We start from the raw sequence: 24,362 nt of genomic DNA on the forward strand, positions 1-24,362 counted from the left end.
GACGCCTAAGAACTGAAGAAGCGCAGAGTGGCGGAAAAAAATAGAAGGCATAATAACTCATATGCGCATGCCCGTTGCGTATTCTAACCTATCATACTGGCATGGTTTGTGTTCTACTTGAAGTATAACTGCTGAGGCATTTAATTTCATCGTAATTCAAGGTATTGTCCTACTAGCTCACGCATGCGCTTCTACTATTATCGATATGTCACGCCCAAGTTAATATTCAAGGCAAGGGGGAAGGTGGCCCTGACCTCCTCACCATCCTCCACCCAACTTCAAATGCAGGGAATGTTATACCGAGAATATATAGCAAAACTACGGGTTTTTCAAGGCTTTGAACATATGCCCACCCCCGCTCCCTTCGGAGAAATTTCTCCCTAAGGGCCTGGCCTTATCTGAATCATCAGCCGCGTTTCTTCTATCCTATGCTGGTACACAACTGTGCATTCATTGAATTTTCGCTTGCACTGACATTCTCGACAATGTAAAAAAAAAGGTGTGAAGGCGAGCCTCCAGTTAGAGATCTATTATGTTTCTATATTCCCTAGCTACTTTAGCAGCGCGTCTGTCATACGTAGAAGCCTTCTTTATTGTGAGGTATGAAATATACAACCTCAACCCGCGCCATAAACATATAGAAGGCAATGTCAATTAGAAAAGAAAAAGGATTAGAGCAAAGCCAAGTGAAATTTTGAAGAGAAAGGATGTGCAACAGAAGGGTACTCTACCGCCAGTCGAACCGGACAAAAAGCTCTTTTTTGTTTATATTGTGGTTCTTTCTGCTAACATGTGTTACCAAGTTATTCTTCAGTGATGAAGTTTTGCGATGCGCAGCTTAATGAAGCTGTCATACAGTTCTTGCTTTTCTTGTTTGTTATTAGAATAGGAGTTGCTGGTTGATTCAAACTTAACTTCCAGAATTTATGCTTTGTGAAACTAAAACACTTTTCATTACTTCCCCCCTCACCGCCTCGTTAGCGTCAAGTTGGTTTCCATATTTATTTCATTACTTTTTCCCGGTAGCAGATGCGAGAGTAGGTACGTAGAGTCGAAATTATTCTTAGAATTTCGTATCATTATTATATATTGATATTTAGCGGATTTAAAGTGCGACAGAACATCGAGTTGCTTACAATATTTGTGGTTCATTTGTAAGTACTTATTAAAGAATTTTCTAAACTTCCGGAATAATATTTGCATCAATATAATTCTAAAAAAGAAAATGTTGAATTGTGACAGACGGTCCTCGATAGTCTTTAGAATTTTACTCTTCGTAAGTGCAACGTATATATTTTTCATATTTTAGCTTGATTTTTTCTATTTTGTTCTCTCTTTTGTTCTCTTTGTTTTCCAAGTTTTTTTATTTTCTTTTGCCTGTCTCAATTGTTTCTTTTTTTATTTCCTTTTTGCTTTTTTTTGTTATCGTTCTGTTGTCTTTTTTCTTTCCATAAAGCAAAACATAGGTTGAAGCAGGCGCAACTGAAAGCGACCTCGAATACTACACTTGTATGGCATCAGTAAATTTGTTGGAGTGTTTTACTAAACAAATATCGGTGCACTACTTGTCTTTTATTCGCTCATCCTTTCTTTGCACATCTGCACAAATCTTACTTAGCTTACTAAGTAAGATTTGTGCAGCTGGTCATTAAGCCGTAAGCCGTAAAAACAGCACAAACGCCATATTTGCATCCTAGTTTTTTTTTTCAGCCTGTGAGATACGCGAAGAATGTATGGTGTACCACCGACAAGTTTCCTCTAATCGCTTTCTGCAACCTTGGTCCGCCTTAACATAACGCACGTTTTAAGCGTTCATTGACAGTGGTTCATTGACAATGGTTTTGGAATTTACGTAGAGGTGCAAATAAGGTCCCTTTCAGTTGCGCTCACCTCTATGTATAACATATCAGCAGCTGCATGGACCAGATAATATTTTAACATACAAAGTCGCCAACCTGAGGCCCGCCTTTTACTTTGTTATAATTGGTCTACATGGCTTAGTACCACATGGACAGAAGAGACGTTTTCGGTTCAGTCTACCCTGATTTCTTCCGAGTCAACGCTTCCAAAGATGTACCTAACGCGTCGACAACACTTGTTCAGCAAAGCTGTCACCACGCCTAGTAAACTGGATTGGACATGCCTGACCGACTTTGGCAATTTTATGGTCTAGGAAGGGCTATGCAGCCGGGGCTGCTTGAAACGGTTTTTCACTTCGGCGCTGCATGGTGCCTTGATGGCTTCGTAGCCCATCTGAGAACCAGCCTGCACTTAACTATACATCTGGTTTACACATGTGACACCTCGAGGCGGTCATGTACTGTGCTGTGCCATGCGATATTATCGTACCGTGTCTTTCGCTGTCATTCGCCCTCGTGATGGGACGAAGTGTGCGTGTATCGGTCTACTCTTTTTCCTCGGTTGGAACCTAAGCAGTGCCTGAGCTTATACATTTCGTGAAAGAGACGGAGGCATCATCTTCATTGGACTGCCTAGGGCTCAATTGTTCTCTCCTCCAGGAAATCCTGTCAAACCCAATGCCTTAAAATGCTGGCGTCGGGGCACTTAAAACAAGCTTCCACCAAAAGAGCTTCCATCAAAAGTTTCCGTCAAGTTACCATGATGAAGTATACGGCTAACATCGCTTTGTAAAAATGTAAGTAAAACGTGGTTAATCCCTCTTTTAGGAATCGGTATGACACGAAAGTGAAACGTGTCCTCGCAGAGGTAGTTGTGTAATCATTGTGCATTGTTTCGCTACCAGGGCGATGTAGTGGATTCTGTTGTAACAAAGTACAATGTCATGCAAAGAACAGCAAAAAAGCTCGAAACTTGCAGCGCACACCTCAAGCAGAAAGCACACATAAAATGAGCGTACACAGGACGAGCGTAGAGCAACAAGTGTAAGCTCGACAGTTGAAGCACCCTGCTCAAACAGAAATACGCAGGAAATGGACGCACAGGTATGCACAAGATGAGTTTGAACAACGGACACAATGCCTACTCATTTGTTTGTGAGCAGCGCGTTCCTTTCGCAAATGCGGCCACAGCAGCGAGCGAACTGACGTCCTTGCTCTCTTTGAGTACTGTACCTTCAAAGCGAACTTTCGGTGGAAGCTCGTGAAGTACAGAGCTCCCGAATCCCGACATGAGCGCGCGAAAGAGATTGAGCCACTAGACTAGAAAATTTATAATTGCACTTCCCCCACACCTTTAAGGTCTGACTCTTTTTGACGTGGCGCCGCGGCCTTTCAGTCGAATACATGTTCTTTCCGATGTTGAAGAAACCAACTCTTGCCATTCGGCACCCGAGACGCAGCACCCTAGGTGGTATAGCAATGTGGGAGGCGAAACATGCTGCCGCTATTCCAATGGTGGCGATTGACCTGCTGGTTGCTCGAAGATGAAGAAGAAATGCTGTAGATGTTTTAGTAGGCTGATGCACAGAATATACACTAAAACATACATAAAAGTTACGAAAAAAACACTTTGGAATAGAACCGACTTCTGTAGGGTGACAGTATGGCATTCGGCAGAGCCGATCGTGCCTAACACCGCAAGCTCAGTTCAGAACCGGTTTTAAGGTGTTACGAACCGTCGGCCTCGTTTTATCACAAACGCAATTGAAATCTACTAAAAAATTCAAATGTATATCATTGTTTAGCAATGGAGCTAAGGACGATAAGAAAGCCTTACTTTCATTCAATTTTGAGGGAGCAGAGACACAAATCAACCTCCAATTTTTTGAATTGAAAGAGATGTCACAGCAAATAAGAGGGCCTTCCCATTCAATATGCAGCGACACCAAAGAGTGACCCCGCTACTTTCTCCCTAATAAGAAGCATCCAGCGGAAGCACCACGTGCGTGGCTACCATACAGATCGTAATCTGGAAAAGTTTCTAGTGCGGAACTTACATATCAAGCTGACGAAATCTTTGTTTCTTGCACCACTACAACACCAACGTCTTGTGGCCTAAGCATGTGGTTTAACTGCAGCTGACGCCCTACATTTCTTTGGTCACGTACGTTTGGTGTCGCTACACACAGGGGAAACGTAAGTGGAGTAGCCATTTTGCTTACTTAAAGTTTTTGATGATCACCTTTTGCCACCAGCAAACTCGTGGCTTTTCCTCCCTTGAACTTTTTTATGGCACCTTATTGAGTACGTTGCACGGGTGGCGCATTCCTCCACCACTTCCAAAAGGCACAACACGCTGTCCACATTAGACGCGTGTTCTGCTACATCTGACGCAGCCACTCTTCCTTCGGCACTCTCCGGAGCAGGGCGTTTTCGTGGCTGGCAGCTATCCATAGCCTCTTCTACAACTCCTTCATCAGGAGGCTTTCTCTGTGGTTTTTGCGAGCCGCGTTTGCTGACATCATCTTCTTCCCTGGTGTCATCACATGCTCTTTTAGCAGCGTCATTATGACCGTTTGGCATGGGCTCGATGTGCAACTGTTCATTTTCTGTGTTTCCACCCACTGCTTCTCCAGACGCATCAATGACTTCTGTTGCATACATTAGATTGTCGAGATGAGGTTCCTCTGTGCTAGACTGCCGAGAACGCAGCTTGCTTGCGTAGAGCGACACGCAACCATCCGACATATGACCCAAGCGGTGGCACAGCAGGCACTGTGATGTTTTGAACTGTTGACGAGCGTGTCCCACTCGCTTGCATCGAAAACAGAGCGGAGGCCTACCAGGAATGAGAACTAGGCACTGGCGACCTAAGATGGTCAAAATATGTGGTATTGAGCTGATAGTGACGCCATCATTTAGCTCTGAGGCCGCATCCCGGTTTGTTGTCATCCATTCCTCCCTACCAGTACATTTCTATGTCTCTCTTTCTAAAGACTTCACGAGCCCATAGGCTTGAAGCGCTTCTTCCAAACATCTAGTTTCTAAGTGAGGTGGGAGCCATAGCAGCTTTAGCTTAATATTCGTCGTCTCCAGATCTATCACCATGCTATGGCGCCCTTTCACGCGAAGTTTCGACGGAAGACCAGTTTATGCTTTGCAATTCTACTTGCACAGGTAACCATCCATACGTGCCTCATTTGATACTGCCCTAAACCTACAATGTCGGCCGTACTCTGTACTTCAAGAAGAGCGTCACAGAAATTTGGGGCTTGATTTGGTCTTTCACCAAAGTCCGCATAGAGGAAAACGGAATTCAAAATGTCATTACCAGTTGGTAGACGTACGTCTTAAGGCGAATTTGTAGCTTGCGTCTTCATCAGGATACAGGCGTCACACAATGCGAATAGCGTTACGAGTAGGTCGTCCAATGCACCAATTCATTAAATGAATAAAAAAGCTTGTTCTTCATCATTCAATAACTGCGGCGCGTACCCGCTTGAAGCACAATTTCTAATCGTCGTCAGACATTGCGTGGACAATTGGCACAAAATATCTTGCAAGTGTTTAGCGGATACAATGCTTCTTAGGAAAATGACAAAGGATACTATAGCGAATGCTCGCCTACAACCTAGAAGTTATTGTTAATAATGGCGTAGTGGGTACCCAGCACACGCCGAATGAGTGTTTAGAAAAGGCTCTTAAAGGCTGCTTTTTTAGCTTTCACTGTGACTGTGCTGCGAATTCCGCGCAGGCCTGATGTTTTATCTGTCCGTAAATACTTTACAACATCACATTCGCGACAGAAATACGTCACGAAGCCATGGTGGACTCCGGCATAAAGCACTTTCGTTGTTGTGTGATTTGGGGAGAGGGCATGAACCCGGAGGTGCACGAAGGTGGCATCCTTGTGGCGGGTTTTTGGTCGACCCAGTGTACTGTCTTATGAGAGAACCAACAGGCGACGATTCGCCGAGAGTTGTGTAGGGGCAGAGCACCGAGGGAACAAGAAGATGCCCAGTAGTTGCGACAAGCGTTCTGAACCGGGATTGAGGTGTTAGGCACCAATGGCTCTGCCGAATACCATAGGGTGGCCCAACAAAAGAGGGTTCAATTCCAAAGTATTTTCTTTTCTTTTTTTGCAACTTTGATGTCTGTGCTTATGTAAATTCCGTTCAGTCCGTAAATACAAGTTTTTCTACCTTTACTATATCTTATCCTGCATTTTTATTTCATCTTCAAGTGACCAGCAAGCCAATCGCCACTATTCGCATTGCTGCAGTACCTTTCTTCCCCCACTTTGCTATACCACCTCGAGTGGTGCGTCTCGGGTACCGAGTGGAGATAGTTGGTTTCCAAACACCTAAAGAACCTGAATTTTACTGTCGTCCCCAGACGCCTGTGTTCCGGAGCTGCCCACCATTTCAGTCTACCCCGTCGCCTCGTCGCCTGGTGTCTTCCTTGTGATGGCGTTCTGTTCCAGCTGCCTGTATCCTATTGTCCGCTTGTGGCGCTTTTTGGGACTTCTTCCCATGCTATCGATGTCCTTCTTTCTCTTCAGTGTTTGCGTGTACAGCTCCCATCCGGCTTCTCTGTACCATAACTCCATCTACCATCAGCATGTAAATAATGTGAGTGAACGTTCCGGTTATCAACTCCGGCTACTCTGCTTGGTTCCTCCCTAAGACTTGGCTGGTTCAGATCTTATGGGCATGCCCCAAACTACAAAAAAAATTTTCACGTTGTCGAAATCATAAGTACTCACCAAAATTTATGAATGTGCAGTTTTGTACCGGCATAGGTATGAAAAAATGCGTCTGGTTGAGGCGTGACATATTGATAATAATGGTAGCTCATAAATAAGCCAACCGTCAGTTAACCTGTGTAGTGATGAAATCCAATGCACAACAGTTATCTTTAAGGTACACAGCCAGGTGTCCCAGATATATTGGTTCATATATTGCACGGGCATGCGCAGATATATTTTCGTGACTTTATTCTTTTCCGAAAATATTGTGATCATGTGGATGCTTTCTGTGTATTTTTTTACTTTTACATATTTCTAGTTGTTATTTCTCAAAATACGCTTACTGAGCAGCAAACACATATTTTTGAGTGGTTTTATTATTCCTGCTTTTCTAGAAAATCTTATTTTAAGGATATTACTTGCATGCAAAAGGCGGCTCTCCAGTACTTCTAAAATTATACGCGCGCACGAAAAATCTGCTACTATGGAATAAAAGGTTGTGCACACCTTCGCAAGCTATGATATCCTCGCCACCATCAACTCGAAAGCTGTGCTTCAGTCCCACAAGCGGAACTGGTCAGTAGTCTCTACTGTCTAAGCGGTCTTCACAACACTGATTCAACTTCCTCAGAGCAAACGAGCTACACGACAGCCAAACTGAGAAAGTTGCACTGATGACTATGGAGATGCTCCACAGGAACAGGAAAGGAACCCTTACCGGAAATGCGTTCACGCTAGCCGAGGTCCGTGGCTGCTTTCTCAAGTGCTGCCTTTTGTTGCACGCTGTTTGGTTTTTTTAAACCGTTGAGCAAGACTGCTGGCTACATCTTTCTTCCTGAACATCAGCAAGTAATGCTGAAGGCCTCATGGAACCGGTGTTGGTGAACATTAGGTAGGAAGTGGCACGCTTTTAAGCTCGGGGTCATTCAATTTGCTGGTACTTCAAAACAGATGAAGGCTCTTCAGCGACCAGGCTCTTATCGAGGGACGTGTGGTATCGTAACAGCTAGTAGGTGATAACCACTCTTCATGATTAAAATAATGAACGTGGCACAGCTAACGCACTTAGACTAGGACTTCCCGGGACCGGAAAAAAACGTATTAGATAGTTCCCCATGAGACAGTTTTGAATAAAAGACAAGTTAAGTAGCTGTGCTAAGTGAATTGACTAGGTGCGATTCATTACCCACTTTCTGCCTAAAATGAGGTGATAAAATACCACGCAAGTTATTCCTATGTATAAGTACAAGGTGGCAGTGCTTTTTGAAGGTGAATATTAGACGCATAAATTATGCGCAACAGAAAGTTCGCTCCTCTCAAAGCTCGTCCGAGGGATGACGAGTCGCTTTATTTATTTCTCTCTCGTACACAATTTTCAAGTTTTTTGTAATGCCAGCAAATATTCTCTCTATTAATTAGAAGATGAGGCTGCGCCTGATTACGATAGGTTCCCTTCGTTCAGCATTAGTGCAAGGTGATAGTCTTCGTTGACGTTGGAGAAATCCGAGCCAAATGGGCCACCAGTGATAAAGGGTGTTGATCAAATTCCCGTTCTGGCCGTGTGAAATATATTAAGGTGACAGGTAAAAAAACGCAACTTATATAGCTTCTACATAAGAAAAGACCGCGTGAATGAATTTAAATATACCTGTGTTCACCTGAGTTCGAGATCTTTATGGTTAGAAGTGCTTACGGCGAATAGTTCGTACTACTCGAAAACAAAATGTGCACGAAAGTCTTTAAATCTATTCCAATGTTGGCACTCACCCACTCTGGAGTATACTTACATTTTCATTTCATTTAGTTATTTTGTGAAAAGACACTGCGCTATGGCTTCTTAAAGTTGGTTCTACAAAACCTAGGGGTTCTTCACGCCTCTACTCGGGGTTCCAGAACTTGCTGGCAAACTTCCCTGGTTCCGCACTCGCCAAGTAACTTAGATGGGGCATTCGGGGTGTGATCGATCTTGAGAACCTGTATTACTTACTCATTTTTTTTTTGGTGCAAGGCAAGTGAGCGTGTCACTGAATAAACTTTTGTATACCCATGCTTTTCAATCCACCGCACGTGAATGTAACGTGGAACCGACTTAAAGATACTTGCACGGCAGAAGAGGCGGGAAGGAAGGGGGGGGGGCGGAGAGGTTTTTTAATTCTTAGTGGAACTTGGAAGGGTTCCCTGGGACCTACATGATTCAGAACTCATTCATTACATCATTGTCATGGCGCTGAAGCAAAGGGCTAAAGAAAACGCCTAAATAGGATCCCAGTGCCACAGGCACACTAGATGCAGAAAAAAAGTGGTGAATCAATCGTAACATCATAGCAATACATTATTAAGAGTAAGGAGCAACTTGCGTTAAAAAATCGAGTAAACAACACGTTTTGTGAACATAGGGTAATCAAACACAGTTTTACGTGTTATTTGAAAATAAAGAGATCAGAATAATGCTTCTATGCTACATACACAAAAGCAAATGCAATGTAAAACAGTATTACTACTAATGAATATATTACAATCTAAGCAAATACAGTATTCAGGATTGTTACAGTATAATACAATAAAAAAACATAAAAAGTTCCAAACGCTCTAAACAGATTGTGTTAGAAGTTTTTCTAAATGTATTCAGGCATGTGGTTTTTTCAGTGGCGTTCTTGAAAGCATACCGAGGTAGCTTTTCGGCCACAGAGAACAGCACTTCACGGCTGGCATCAGCCAAATCAGTTCAGGTCACGCTGTGGAGCATTTCAGATAAGATTGCTAACGGCTGTACGCCTCGAGGAGACATTTCATTTTCTATTTTCAGCATCACATCTGAAATGCGCATCAGACTTGAGGCTGAGGCAAGCAAAGTTGTTACGATTTCCTAAATTTTCAATACGAAGACATCGATGAAGTCATCCTCGATGACTCCCTAGATCATATCAACGTCAATCGGTACTCTCGGCATTCGTCATGTGTGCCATTTCTATTTATCGGTGCCTTTTGGCGCTGCCCTGCTAAGTATATCGGAATGCACAAACTGACCCAAACAAAAGCGTTGCCCATTTATTATGGATTTCTTTTGAGAAATTAAAGAACTTTCCAGTTAAAATGAATGTAGCAGTAACCTTTGTTGGTGTTGGGATGAATTCTGAGACTGCGTGAACATGAACAGTGCACTTTTGTGACTAGAACTGAAAAAAAGTGACGCGTTCTTCGTGCTATCAGGGCTTAACTGGTCTCTTGAATGTAGCTTCAAGGAGTTTTATACTCAGTCTCGTTACTCTAACTCTGATAGCAAAACGGAAACAAAAAAGGTTTTTCGAGGCTTTTTTTTTTTGTCTTCTCAATCCCAGTGAAGAATACAAAATATACTAACGAGACACTTTTAGATGCGGAGCATCTTATACTCGCGCCTTGTAGTGCGCCGTCCGCGCCGTCCGCGCCGTCCGCACCGCTTCTCGAACATTCGACAGCTGACGCGCGCGCATGCGCCGTCGCGCCGTCGCCCACTCTTCCACCATCTGTGCATCCCTTCCTCCTCTACACACCGCGCGCGCTTCACTCCTCCACCATCTGTGCACCCTTCCTCCTCTACACACCGCGTTCGACATCTACAATTCTCCTGATTCTCCAGTGGACGCGCATGTGGCGTCGCGCTTCGAGAACATTCAACAGCTGACAGTGCATGCGCCGTCGTGCTGTATATATACTCAAGGTCGGCGCTCGCTCGCTCAGTTGCCGCTCGTCGGTTGGTTTGTACGGCGCGTCGACGTCCAAGGTCGCGGTGAAATGAATTCCAACGAATCCACAAACACAATGACCGACGTCCCTTCGACCAGCGCCGCCCTTTCGCATACGTGTGTACGTGTTCACTCATTCACCCCCTCCTACAACCACGTTAACCAATTTAGCCATCGACCCAAGTAAGTCGCAATTTAACACCCCATTTCACAACCACGTTAACCAATTTAGCCATCGACCCAAGTAAGTCGCACTTTAACACCCCGTTAACCAATTATATGGTTCGCATCCTCCTCAGTGTTCCCCCGAGGGAAGCTGCGGGCAATTTTTCTAATCTTGGAAATAACTTTGGTATTTATATTTGGACTATTTAAGACATAGCGATTGACTCGTGTCATTGAGTTCATTCGGCACTGCTACCTGACATTTTATGGCTGTTTTCAAAACAGTCTGAATTATTTCATACTATTGGGAAACATTACACTCTAGAGGCATCAGAAGGTGCATGTAATCCAAACTTTGCAGGAGGCCTTAAGCACTGACTTTGCTGTCTAGTGTTGACACTCACACGCTGGCATTCCTGATGTATTCTTTGCGCTAACTTGGCGTACTGCCGCCGTGTTGAACTAGATATTGCAGGCAACGTAGGAAGAAATGCGTAGAGAATATCTGGTCCGTGGGGGGCCACCGCCATTCCGGTTTCGCTAGATTTACTGTAGAGTCATAGTCGCCTATGTATGCCATGAAGGGCCTTAATATGTGTAGAAAATCCACCCTCCTTCTGGGTTACATTCCGTGCTTGCAAAACTTTGCAAATATTTTTTTTTCATTTTCTGTTTCTTTTTTCTTCTTAACTAGAAGAGTAAAGGGATCCTATACAATCGAAAAACGCTCGCATGTCCTTTGGCTAGCAGATGCACGTGCTCCTTGCGTTTTATCTCGGACGCTGAGGAAGAAAGAAGATTCTGATATGCAAAATTATAGAGAGTTGGGCGAGATGGTGTGCATACATTTTGGAAACAATTCAGCTCACACACACTACAAGGGAACTTAACGAAAGAAGGCAAACGGGCGCGAACTGACAACCCAGTCTGTTGGCGAAAAGAAAGATCACACACAAATGTATATTAACATTTACAAGCTCAAGAGCACTTCTGCAAGATAAAACAAATGGTTAGCACACAGCAGGATAATGAATTTACAACTAATATGTCACAACATTCAGCTCAAAAACAGTCAAGTATTGGCCAAAAAGGTGAATTTTGTATCGGATAGCGCAATTATTGGCCGACTTTCGCAGTTATCTGTTGGTTTTTATATATGAAAGGCTTCAGCTATTTTTCGGGTTCAATTACTTATGTGAATAAACAAGAATTTATGGTCACACCACATGGAATTCCAATAGCAGTTCTTGCAATGATGGGCTAGGATTGAGGGATTGCTTTGTTTAATGACGTCTGATGGTCTCTGAAATGAGTGTTAATACATCGGTCCGTTTGACGAATGTAAACACGGCCAACAATTAAGGGCCATGAAGAAACTACTTCGGTCATGTACCTTACAAACTTGCGCTTTCTTTGAAAAGACAAGCGCATTGTTTCTTATCTTTCTGGTAAATTTTACATAAAAAGGCCTGCAGACTTCGCAGGTCAGCAATGAATTGTGGTAACCGATAAGGAACTCATAGTTTCGACCACAATTTCCGTGTTTTGTTGAGCTGGACGTTGTGATATCTTGCCCATACGATTTAACAGTGGCACAGCGAACTCTTGTACTCCTCCTCTTCCAAAATTTTTTTCGCCATGCCCTTCTCATGTTGTCTGTAAAACTTGTGCAGAAGCACTCCCGAGCTTGCATGAGTTCTGTATATATATATATATATATATATATATATATATATATATATATATATATATATATATATATATATATATATATATATATATATATATATATATATATATTCGGAAAAGAGCGTTCACTTCCTGTATGTCAATTTATCACTCAGCGGCACCACCATATCTACTTTCATGTAAAAAAAAAAACAACTGACCACCAACAATGTCATGTCTGCATTTCTGCAGCAGCTACCCCCGGCCGTCACGCAAAACAGGTGTTCCTTACTCTAAATCTCACAGATACAGAATAATTTGTGCTGAAATTATGAGATTTGACACCCACGCGAAGGAATTCAAAGCAGCCCTCTCGCCTCAAAAGTATCCTGAAAAAAAGTATTCACAATGAAATTGAGCGCACTCGCTCTTTGTACCGAAAATTAACAATGGGAGATAAAGGCGGAAATCAAGATATAATGTTAGGGGAACCTTGATCCTCACATACTCCGCCGCCGACCCTCGGGTGAATTGTGTACTAAGCCGCCACTTCAACATACTTAAGCACAGTAGTCGCCACTATGGCGTTTTTCACACTCCGCCCAAGGTGGTTTACTGAAAAAAACAAAAACCGGAGACACTTACCGGTCAGGCGGAAGCACATAAATCCGACCACTATCAGAGCTGTAGACCATGTGGGAAACCTCGCTGCAGGGTGTGCAAACACATGGTGACCACAGATATGGCCCAAGCCTCGTGTGCAGACTTTGTGTACAAAATTAAAGCCGACCTTAACTGTGAATCAGCTAATGTGGTATACAAAATTTGCTTGAGGTGCGCAAACAGGAATATATTGTACACACGGAAACCCCGTTCCATTTGCGCTTCAACAACCACCGGACACACGTAAGGGGCCTCCCCGATTCGCCGTTATTTACCCATGGAATCAACGAGAGCCCTGGGCGACTTACGTGCCTCCGCGAAGTTTCGTAAAACACAGAAAGTGAATTAATCAATTACTTTATTTAAACGTACGTGAATTCGCACAAATAGGATGATAAATCTAGCGCGTGAAAATAAACGAAAAGAAATTCGTGCTACTGCATCAACTGGCGCATGTTAGTATTGTTATTATTTTTCTATTTTCAGGTATTTTATAGTCCTGTTTATGTTTTTGTTCGTTCATCTTTTAAAGAATATTCATTCAGTTATTTTGAGTATGACTGGTTATACACTTTCCTGCAAGACAGGGGAGACGGGAGGAAGGGGGAGAGGGCACATTTAGCTTTGTATCGTGGCCAATGTATTCCTAAAGCTGGAGCTGGTGGTATGTTTTTTTGTGTGTGTATGGCCCGACGCCGTGGGCAAGCCGCCGAACCATGCTAACTTTCACTCGATCCATGTGTGGGATTCCAGAAAGCGGCAATAATTGTTCACTTTTTTATTTTTTTTAATTGCCTCCTCTTGCAGCACGTCTTATCTACTCCTAGTTAAAATGCATGGATTACCCACCCGCTTTCAGCGGCTCTCTATCGCTTGACGATAGTTATAACGCGAGAACAGAACGACGACATACGAACGACACACGACACTCGAACGAACGTCGTTCTGTTCTAGAGCTATAACTATCGTCTTGTCATACCAACTAGTCCAAGCTGCCACACCTCCGTCGCTTCTTTCTTGTTCTTGTTGTCTGCTGCCTGCCTCGTTAGTCCGTTTGTTTCCTCTTTTCTTTTTATTTTTTTATTTTTGTTTTGAGGGCCACCAAACTGTGAGCGTGGCCCTCCTTCAGACTTTAGAGGAACTTGTATTATTTCGCTTACATCCTCCGGAGAAGACTGGCCCACCAGCCGAAACTGTTAGAAATAAATAAATAAATTATGGTTTGCTACAGATACTGCACTATTTTCGAAGTATATATATATATATATATATATATATATATATATATATATATATATATATATATATATATATATATATATATATATATTTATATATATATATATATATATATATGTATGTATAAGGAAAAGATGTGTATACCTAAGCGCTCGTTTTTCCGTGTTTAACACAATAACAATGAGATCTAAGAGACAATAATGCCAGGAAAAGTATACGGAAATTTATTAGACCAAATTGTAATGTCAATGTGAAGAAAGAAAAGTGGGTGAACAGATAAATATCCGTGGGCAGGAATTGAACCTGCGACCTTCGAATAAGGTTCGGTGCCTGCCCACGGCAAGTTATCTTTTCACCCACTTTTCTTTCTTCACATTTCACATTTACATTACAATTTAGTCTAGTAACTTCCCCTTTAGTTTCCTTGGCATTATTATCTGTTAAATGTTAATCTATATATATATATATATATATATATCTTTACGCACACCGTCACGGACCCCTCCCGCCACCGCGGCGACAATCTTGGGTGGCCCGACACACGTCGAGAACTGACCAGCACGGGATAAGAACCGGATGAGGACGTACACGGACATTTGGTTTCGTTCTCAGTGTTGACAGTGGTTCTTCCTCTTTTTTACTTTCTTTCTTAGTTTTCTTTTTCTTTTTTCTTTTTTTTTCTTTACGTCTTTTTTCTTCTTTTTTTTCTTTCCTTCTTTCTTTTTTTAGTTCTCTCTCATTCTCGCAAACATCTTTCAAGGCGAGAGGGACGCGGCAGCAACGAAGTTTGGAAGTTCATGTTAGAATGACTCATCCCCTGATGAAGGGAGGACCCCTCTCAAAACTGTTGGGAAATAAATATATTTATCCTTGTTGACAACGCTCCCGTTGTGTCATATCCCATATATATATATATATATATATATATATATATATGTGGTTAAGACAAAAAAGCACACTTACGAAAATTTCATAGTTGTTTACTCTACGTTTCGGCCGTGCCACGGCCGAAACGTAAACAACTATCAAATTTTCGTAAGTGTGCTCCTTTATTTCTTAACTCTATTTGCACCGGACCAACAGAACTTCTTTTTTGAATAATATATATATATATATATATATATATATATATATATATATATATATATATATATATATATATATATATATATATAACACAGTGGTAACGTTGTTAACAAGGATAAATATATTTATTTCCTTACAGTTTCGGGAGGGGACCTCCCTTCGTCAGAGGATGAGTTAGACTAACGTAGACGTTAAAACTTGGTTGCCTCCGTGTCCCTCTCACCTTGAAAGAGGTTTGCCAAAGTAACAAAAAAAAAACTGAGAACGCTAAGCACAAAACCAGATTGTGGCCAACCAAAACTCACTGTAATTCCACATCTGGTTTTCATCTTGTGCTGGTCAGTTCTCGATGTCTGTAGGGCCACTCAAGATTGCCGCTGCAGTGGCGGAAGGGGCCACGCCGCCATGCGTAAGGAAATGGTGTCCCGTAAAGGGTCAGTTTGGTCTTTACCTTTTATCTTCGCTCGTTTCCCTTCATTGACTTTCAAGTTGTAGGCGAGCGTAAACACTTCACTTTGTATGAGCACGTGTAAAGAAAAAAATAGAGAAAAAAAGAAGAAAAAATTGGCCCCGTATCTGCATTTATACTGCAAATGTCCCAAAAAAAAACGATGGTATTGCGTGTGGAGAGAGTGAACAAAACATTTTTTTGATGTTCTGCTCAAAAAAATCGGTGACTGGTATGCAGGAGGCGCTGCGTTAGAGTGCCTCGAGCGTGCAGCGGAGGCGATCGAGCGCATCAAGTCACGTCACACGTGAGACATGACCGCCATCTGACCGTTTTTTTAGGGGCGAAGCTCCTTATGGCATGGCTTGTGCGTCCCTCGTAGTACGTAATCACCAGTGGCACATACGCGAAATAGGTATAACATTTGATCTCCAAGGGGGTGCCGGTGAGAGATTTCTTCTGTGTGTTGTTTAACAATAAAAAATAGTGCTCAATGTACATGCCAATGGCTGCTAATGGGGAATGAGAGACAGGAGCATTCGGCTTTTAGTCAACGCGCACGCTGCGATCCCCATTAGCAGCCATTGGCACGTACATTGAGCACTATCGGACAAGAAAGGGTTGCTACATTATACTCGCTGGGTGTAACCTGCTTAGTTTTAGAAAGGTTTAGCGAGCGTTGAGCAGCAGGGCCATGAATACAATGAACTAGTATACACCATGAATGAATTCGAGGTGGTTAAAAGGGGGAAGCAGATACGAAGCGCAAGCCGTAAGAAATTAAAAGCTGAATCCTCCTGTCTCTCATTTCACATTAGCAGCCACTGGCATGTACATTGAGCACTATCTGACAGAAAAAGGTTGCTACGTTATACTCGCTGGGCGTAACCTCCTTGGTTTTAGCAAGGTTAAGCGAGCATTGGGCCGCAGTGCCATAAATACAGTGAACTAGTATATACCATGAACTCAAGGTGGTTGAAGGTGGGAAGTAGACCCGAAGCGCAAGCCGTAAGAAAGTGTGCGTGTGCCACCTCTCGTTTGGTCCTTGGAATGTCCACTGAATGGCGGTGCTTCTATATGGGAAATATATGATAAAAAGATGCGAGATGGTGGGACTTGGGGTGTTGAATAGATGGACGAACGGACACACAGACAGATGCATAGATGGACGCATGAACGGACGCAGGGGCGGATGCATGAACGAACGCAGGGACGGGTGCATGAACAGACGCATGGACGGTCACACAGACGGACACATGGATGGACGAATGCTTCGCCCCACTCTCCATCAATCACTCCGTGGATATGCTGCCATTTTTTTCAAAAACAAAGCGCGTGGCTCTGAGACGGGTGTGCTGGCCCGCCTCAGAGGTGATAAGGCGTAGAACACAAGGTGACGGGTAGGTGCCACCACCGTCTCGTTTTAGCAAAGCGTTGGAAACACTCGCCTTTCCGTGCAAGCGTTGGATGGTCAGTGCAGCGTGTTAAGCGCTACGGTCCTTAGTATTTCCTATGTATGCCTTTTCTAGTGAAATAGGAACGAGCAGAATATATACGTGTGTTATGGTGCCTCAGATATGCGAAAAAATTGCTTTTTAATTGACAATCGCACACGTATGAACGCCGATTCTTGAGCAACATTGGTGGTCGCTGCAGATGGGGTCGGCCGTTCAGGGTATCGGCTGGTGCTGTTTCGAGTACCCAGTTCAGGGTAACTGTGGGCAAACATACAAATGTACAGACAGACATACCAAAGTTTTTGCGTCAAAGGTCCCCAAGAAAGACTGTCGTATTCATATGTAAAAGCACTATACACGTACGAGTCAATCAGAAAACAAGCATGGTCTCTCGTTATGAATTTCGGTTTCCAATTTTTTCTTGGCTTACCTCCCGAAGGCAGGAGAATCTTCCGGGGCCCTCGTTGATGCCTGCTACTAATGTTCTGAGTTTGAAAATAAATGATGTCTCACACTGTTTAGGGTCGCGCCTGTTTGAGAAACTGGACTGTAATGAATTTACGCTGATATTTTCAAAACTGTGGTTTGGCAGGCCCAGATGTCTATAGACAAACGTACCTTCGGCAGGGAAGTGGCATGGTACCGGTGATTATTGAAGCGCAGTCAAATGGCATGTTTGTTTGCCGTATATATTCTTGCCCGCATATGTTACATCGTAGCATGTGTATTACGTTACTGGAGTTAAAATTAAGGCTTTTAGTTATGCATAATTTGAACTGCGAGAAGGTTGCTTTCGATTCATGCGTTATGACCATCTGTGGTCAGACCTTGCAGCGAGCTTTTCCGCAGGAATGGCACCCTGACTGAATTTGGAAAAGGTCTGTTTTTCCTCTGACAATAATGTCCTTTATGTTTTTATCACTGTGGTACACCACGTGAGGTGGCTCCGCAAAAATGGGAATTAGTCGTTTGCTTTGCCCAATTATTTTGAAATGGCGGGAAAGTATGTTGATGAGTCATGGCACTGATGAAGAGTAAGTTAGTACAAGGTTTGTTTGGAAAGCTCTTTCTGATACTCCTTTTGGCGCCTTATATCATATCGTTCTGGTTCACGTACCGAGCACGTAGTTTGGCATCGTCAATAATGCCTTCGGTATAATTTTGTTTCAATAGAGAATGCTTTAGGCGTTCTGCGTGTCTGTAGAATTCCTGTATATCGGTGCATATTCTTCAATACCGGTAGGCCTGAGAATATGGATTACGCGTTTTGCAGTGCTTTCGGTGGCTGCTGCTGAAATGTAGGCCGGTCTCTAGGCTTTTTGTAAATGTTTGTTGACAGGCGGTCATTTTCAACCGAGACAGTAACGTCCAAGAAGTAATGCTTGTTTTGGAAATTTTGTGCATGAATTTAATCGACGGGTGCAGCTCGTTGAAATCCTCTAGGAAGCACAGAACGCTTCCCTAATCGTGGTTTCATATCATAAAAATTTCATCTATGATATGAATTCATGATGATATGGAACCACAAAATGACAAAAAAATCATGAAAGGTATGTCATGAGTGTCATGATTTACATTTTATGGTCTTGCTGCTCGTGCGGTGGTTTTGTTCACCTGACATATTGCAAGTTTGGTACGGTACGACGTGATTCCATGACAAACAGAAGTAAGAGACCCTAACGTGGAAATCACGACATGCATGTCATGTAAGTCCTGACTACATGCCACGCTTATAATGCACTCGCTACCACTTAGCTTACTTCACATATGGCCTGTTTGGTACTACGTGACGCCAACGGATGATGAAGGTAAATAATATTTCCAAACATTATTATCATGACATGCGTGTCATGTAAAACATGACTACATGCTACAATAATTGTGCGCTCGTGGTCGTTTCGCTAGCTTCACATATACCAAATTCAGTGTTACGGTACGTCAGTGAATGACAAAGTTACATAACTGGTGCAAACATCTTAATCGTGACATTCATGTCATGTTTGAACATGACAACATACCACGCTCATAGCGAGCTTCGCGGCCGCTTCGCTAGCTCCACACATACCAAATTTGTTTTCACGTCCCGTGAGTAGACGACGAAGGTAAATGACACGTCCAAACATGACAATAATCACATGCTTGTCATGTAAAAGATGACGACATAATACGCTCAGCGTGCTCACGGCCGTTTTACTAGCTCCACGTGTACCAAGTTTGGTAATAAGTGACATGAATAGATGACGAAGATGAATGACCCGTCCAAAAAATATGATCATGACATGGAAGGCACGTACGATATAATAACGTCGAGCTCCTAACGTTGCGCTGATTTTAAAGTGACATAAAAACCTTCCTCAATCATGCTTCGAATATTATTGATTATCACTGTACGGGAGATCTGCCTTTTTTTCATGCCTGATCCACGCCCGCGAGCGCGCAGCCTTTCTAAGGAATACCAAGGCATGGGCCCACATCTCCTTAGGTGCTGGGCTAAAGACATCTACGCTGACGTACACTCGAAGCGTCAAAAGCGTCGGGATGAGTCAGACGGCGAGCAACCTACCCCTTGTCCACTGGTCAGCAAAGATCACCTCCGGGCGCGTGCAAAGAAAAGCACTCAACTACTGCCAAGCAAACCAGGGCGAATGTATCAGCGATTGCGTGGCAGAAGCAGCAGGCACAAAAGCCGGCTTCCTCCAAGACAGTCAGAAAGAAGCGGTTGAAACCCATGTTTGCAGAACTCGACACGCAAGCCATCTCGAAGCCCACGGAATCGGCGACTTGTGTCGTCACCGCAAGCCCCATCCTAAGTCACTTCGACATACCGAATCAATTGCCACCATCACACACGAGCGCGCAAGAGGAGAGCTCCACCCAGGACACCCCTTATAAAACGGCCTCTTCAGGGACCGACACCTCCTTTGTATTCAGCTACTCTTGGTAGTACCAAACGCCTGCCTCGCCAACAGCCACATCAGATGCGACGTGCCAGCAAAATGAAGAAGACACTCGCGCTTCTACGTCTTCTCGCCGACTCTCTTTCTCTCAAGCCAGCCACCGAAGTTAACACGACCTTTGTGCCTGAACACGCAGCCCCTGTCTCTCCAACCACAGTGACAAAGTGCAGTGGCACGATTTTTTACAGAAGGGTGGAGAAGGCAAAGTTTCTTGCAGCGCGTCGTAATTTCATCGCGGCATATATGTGAGGATTTGCCGCCACCCAATGCGTCAACTTAAAACGAAACCTTGTTGCCATGGGTGTGACACCCTTAGCGGACGCTTGGCAGCTTCTCCGAGTTCGAAGGATCTGCTCCATCGACATCAGGTGCAAGCTCCTTGTAGACAACACCTGCGTTGAAGTCGTCCACGAGGTTGACGTTGAGTTGGACACCACTGACATCACATCCAACAACGCCTCGGCCGCACCGGTCGTCTCGTGCACGTGCCATGGCAAGTGCATCACCATTACGTTTGAGGGTACCGCCGTACCAGCGGAGATGTTCCTCTGAAACAGCGCAGGCCGGTCCGTCCACGCTTGCCTTAGCTCCTGCAATGCACTTGGTGGGGCCAATTCGGCCATGTCACGGAGCCGTGTTTGCGCGACGAGTGCTGCCTTCATTGCGGTGGCAGTCACCCGAATGAACCGTGCTCTTCAGAGCACCCTTGTTTCATCAACTGCAGCGGAAACATCCCGCGAACGAGCCATGCTGCCCTTCCTGGCATATCAAGCGCAAGGCCGCCGTCATTATAGCCTCCTCGGATGGCCTCATGACGCGCCGTCAAGCGTTGGAGAAAGCCATGGAGAACCACTGTCAACAACAACAAAAAGCGTGGGGCAAACGGAGCAACGCTTGAAGTGCACGGGCCAGGCTGAGCAGTGCTTTAACGATAGCCTCAGACAAAATTGCAAGAACATTATATAGACATGGCACAGAAGGTCGCCTGGCAAAAACTTGTGGGCATTTCAAGAGTTCGCCGGAACTTCGTGTGTGCACGTGATTGCTAGAAAACATAGTAAACTTTCCAGAATCGCAATCAAAGCTAAAAACCAAGCGTGGCTTGCCGTAGTGGCGCAAGGCTACGAAAGGCTATAGACCAGGTGGAGGAGCTGATCGGTTTTTAGCTGACCCCTGTCATACGAAGTGATGACAAATTGCATGCTGTGATGTTGATTTGATTGATTGATTTGTGGGGTTTAACGTACCAAAACCACCATATGATTATGAGAGACGCTTTAGTGAAGGGCTCCGAAAATTTCGACCACCTGGGTTTCTTTAACATGCGCCCAAATCTGAGCACACGGACCTACAACATTTCAGCCTCCATCGGAAATGCATAAAAAAGGTGCCATCAGCACTCGGTGTTCCCAGGTGGTCTCCCTCTCAAGAGCTGACCGAGCCCAATGCTGCTTAGCTTCGGTGATCGGACAAAAACCGGCCCATTCAGCATGGTATGGCCGATGGCTACATGATGTGATATCAGTCAAATGATAAGTTATACGAAGTCATACGAAGTGACACCACGTTCACAGTCGCATCTCGCGTTTTCGGCCGAATTATATAGTGGACTGTAAGCGAGTAGAGCGCTGCAGTAACGTATAACAAAGCGCCACGATTCACGGTAAGCGGCCTCAGCATGGGCAGTCAAAACCTTCTTTAGTCTCAAAATGCCAGCGTCTCGCAATACGTGTCGACTGAATATAAAACGAAGGAGCGCCTCCAGAGTTGGTCGTCACATCAAGTCATAGCCGACTGCGCATAGTGATGTTAGATTGAAAGATGTAACATCAATTGTATATATATGCAACCCAATCCTGCCTACGACTTGGCATGGAAGGCGGCAGTATTGGCTTAATAAATAAATAAGTCTGGCGTGGCCAAGCAGTTGTGCGTGTTATCCAAACCAGTGAGCTGATGGCAGAGCACTGTGTGGGCAAGCGCAGTATACACATATAGCTATGCAACCGCTTGCTAGGCAACGCTCGATGACCTCATATTTGCATGGAACTCGTTTTTATCATGTGGGACATATTACAGCTGGTGTAAACAGCTCTGCTGTTGAAAGGTTGTTGTATCAGGTGATTGTTGCGTGAGTATGGCTTCCATATCACTGTCACAAAACAGCTGCACTTTCTTAATGTGCCTGCACGCTGAATATATGTGACAGTTCTTTCTGCATAAGAAGTATCAGTTTTATTCCGGATTAAACTGTGTAGAAAGTAGCCCCCACGTGTGTCTCTTTATTCCTGTTTGCCTTCCTCTTCGTGCTTTTTACGTCTAATTATGCAAACCGAATGCTCTTAGGAGGCCCCATGTGCTCAAATTTGGGTGCACGTAAAAAAACCCCAGGTGGTTGAAATTTTCGGAGCCCTCCACTACGGCGTCTCTCATAATCATATGGTGGGTTCGGGACAATAAATATCACGTATCAGTCACATCTTAGTTGGCCACCTTAACAGGAGTACTTCGAAACGGGAAAATCCGGAATGCCGCTTCAAACAGCAGAACGCCCGCTTCCTACTGCAGTCAGTGAAGAGCATGATCGGCCGGAGATTCTGGCTACAACTGCTGGTTTGTGAACAAGTCCTGCTGAGCCTAAATGCGACTGGCTTGCCCGCCATGGGCACACCAGTGTCTTCTTCGTCAAAAAGTGCAATTTCAGTGATAGCCGAATAGGCCAACACGTACAAGCGCAAATACTATGCTATAAGTGCGGATAAACTTGTCACATCAGGCGGTAAAGCCATGCACGCCGGGGCATGAACGGTCGCGAAACTGCTTCGCCCGGTGACGCTGAACACTGACTGTGTTTAAGTATGCGCTGTCTCAATAAAGCTAGGAGCTATAAACGCTGTCCTGCAGTTGCAGTGGGGGAACATCAATCTGGCGAGTCAGTCATCGATTTCTTCATTTGCAGCAAATGTACGTTCACTTCCCAGTATCAACGATGAAAGCTAAAGCGATTGGCATTATCACATCTCCTCTTCTGAATACTGTCTCAGGTATATATTTATTCTGTGCCCCGTTACCATAACATTGCAAAGCTAATGAAATGAAACTTCTTAACGCAAATCGCATGAGGACGACTGTCAAACGCTAAGGGTGGTGTTCGTTTAAAGATATTGTTTTGTGAAAAAACGAAGCCACCAAGACGTGTTGAAGTAATTTAGCAGGAGATAAATAAATCAATGTTGGAAAGGCTTCCTCTGTAGAATGGCTTTTTCTAATGACAAAAAATGTTAAAGCTGAGGTATTTCGTGGGCTCCAAATTTTTTGCTGAAGCGATGCCACTTTTGAGCGAGGTTTATGCGGAATAAACGAGACACAAAACGAATAAGGAAATATCGTCGTTCAGTCATTAGCAAAGGTTCAAGCTGACTGTGCAGATTTAAAACATGCAAAGTTGAAACTGCCTTTCATTTAGGAAATCATCTGAGCAAGCAGTCTGTCGCCATGCTGTGCCCACGGTGCCCGTCTGCTGACCCCCCCCCCCCCAAAAAAAAAAAAAAAAACGCGGCACCGGCGCCGTCGAAATTCGAAACGGTGAAATTGAAATCACAGGCGGTGGTGAAGTCCGAGGCCTCAATGTGTTTTGAGCACATACGCGTGCACACCAATTCAAAGTGAAATCACCACTCTCTAGCAGCAGTAGGGCGTACTTCAATTTCTGCGCTCCTTTTTACTCGGCAAAGCAAACACGCATTTTGTTTGTTCTCTTGCAAAAGAACGACCAGCTGGCACGCAACATGTGTTCGGCATCATCGTCTCATGCCCAAACTTAAGCTGCTTCAAAACAAAACGCAGCTGTTTCTACAGTATAGCCACGTTTTGGCATCTTCGGACAATGTATGACGCGGCCCTATAGGGTGAGCAGCGGGACGGGGAAAAATTCTTACCATCACATAATTGAAGGGCTCTGATACAGCGTTGAATGCGCTTGATTTTAAATAATGATATGTAAGATTTGGCGTCCCGAAATCACCATATGAGTTTGAGAGACACCGTAGCGGAGGGCTCCGGTAGTTTCAACCACCTGGGGTTCTTTAACCTGCCCCCAAATTTTAGCACACGGGCCTACGGCATTATCGCCTCCATCGAAAATGCCACCGCCACAGCCGGCATTCGATCCCACCAGCGGCGGGTCAGCAGCGGGTCAGCATTGGAGTACCTTAGCCACTGGACCACCGCGACGAGGCACAGCATTGCATGCGATGAACTATACTGTGAAAAAGTGCGATACCCCAAACGTCCATGCGCCCCCCTGGGGTCTTGCGCAAAAAAAGACAAAAAACGCGTCTTCGTACAA

At 44.2% G+C, this 24,362-nt stretch overlaps 1 protein-coding gene and 1 pseudogene across 1 annotated transcript in view; both read right to left on the reverse strand.

The window, feature by feature from the left end:
- LOC119161893 (tachykinin-like peptides receptor 86C) overlaps nt 1-24,362 on the reverse strand; it is a 705,859-nt gene that overhangs the window by 598,121 nt on the left and 83,376 nt on the right. The window lies entirely within an intron of this gene.
- LOC119162430 (5S ribosomal RNA) lies at nt 21,403-21,521 on the reverse strand (annotated as a pseudogene).

This window comes from Rhipicephalus microplus, chromosome X (genome assembly GCF_043290135.1).
Source record: "Rhipicephalus microplus isolate Deutch F79 chromosome X, USDA_Rmic, whole genome shotgun sequence".
NCBI classification, from domain to species: domain Eukaryota; kingdom Metazoa; phylum Arthropoda; class Arachnida; order Ixodida; family Ixodidae; genus Rhipicephalus; species Rhipicephalus microplus.